The sequence below is a fragment of the Poecilia formosa genome, unplaced genomic scaffold, assembly GCF_000485575.1.
Source record: "Poecilia formosa unplaced genomic scaffold, Poecilia_formosa-5.1.2 Scaffold71, whole genome shotgun sequence".
In the NCBI taxonomy this organism is placed as follows: Eukaryota; Metazoa; Chordata; class Actinopteri; order Cyprinodontiformes; family Poeciliidae; genus Poecilia; species Poecilia formosa.
Window position 1 is genome coordinate 2,456,920 of NW_006800010.1, and position 1,102 is coordinate 2,458,021.

Genomic DNA, 1,102 nt, shown 5'->3' on the forward strand with positions numbered 1-1,102 from the left:
CGGCTCCTCAAATGGATTAACACGTTGATTTCTCTTTCGTTTTCTCTGATCTGTAATGGAGACTTGAATTCAACCAAAGGTTTGTAATGTGCTTCCTAACCATTTTTTAAGTATTAGCCAAGACTCTGTCTCTGCTAATGACATCTTCAATAAATTTTTTGATCCCAGGCTTACTTTATGGACTGAACAGACACCATTATACATTTTGAACTGTAAATTTTATTTTAGGAACCATTTTTATTTGTAAGTATTGATTTTATTTTTGAACCATTTTTAATTTTTGATTTTATTTTTGAAACCTTATTTATTTTTGAAGTGTTGATTTTATTTTTGAACCATTTTTAATTTTTAAGTATTGATTGTATTTTTGAACCCTTATTTATTTTGAAGTGTTGATTGTCTGAAAGACCTTAGACATGAAGTGCCCCATACGGGGTTTGAACCTCAGCATTACCAGCACGGTGCTCTAACCTGCTGAGCTAACCTACCTTACAAACTGCAGAGTTTCCATGGATTTAAGAAGAACTTACATGATTTTACCACAATGGAGATTTGATAAAAGTGCTTATATTCTAATGTTTTTCAAAACAACATAATATTTTATTTTCCAGAGATTTTGCATTTTGAAGTGTTGATATTATTTTTGAACCATTTTTAATTTTTGAAACCTTATTTATCTTGAAGTGTTGATTTTATTTTTGAACCATTTTTAAGTATTGATTTTATGTTTGAAACCTTATTTATTGTAAAGTGTTGATTTTATTTTTGGAACCATTTTTAAGTATTGATTGTATTTTTGAACCCTTATTTATTTTGAAGTGTTGATTGTCTGAAAGACCTTGGACATGAATTGTTGCATATGGGGTTTGAACCGATGACCTCAGTGTTTCCAGCACTGTGCTCTAACCTGCTGAGCTAACTCACCTACCTTACAAACTGTTGAGTTTCCATGGATTTAAGAAGAACTTACATGATTTTACCACAATGAAGATTTGATAAAAGTGCTTATATTATAATGTTTTTCAAAACAACATACATAATATTTTATTGTCCAGAGATTTTGTATTTTGAAGTGTTGATATTATTTTTGAACCATTTTTAA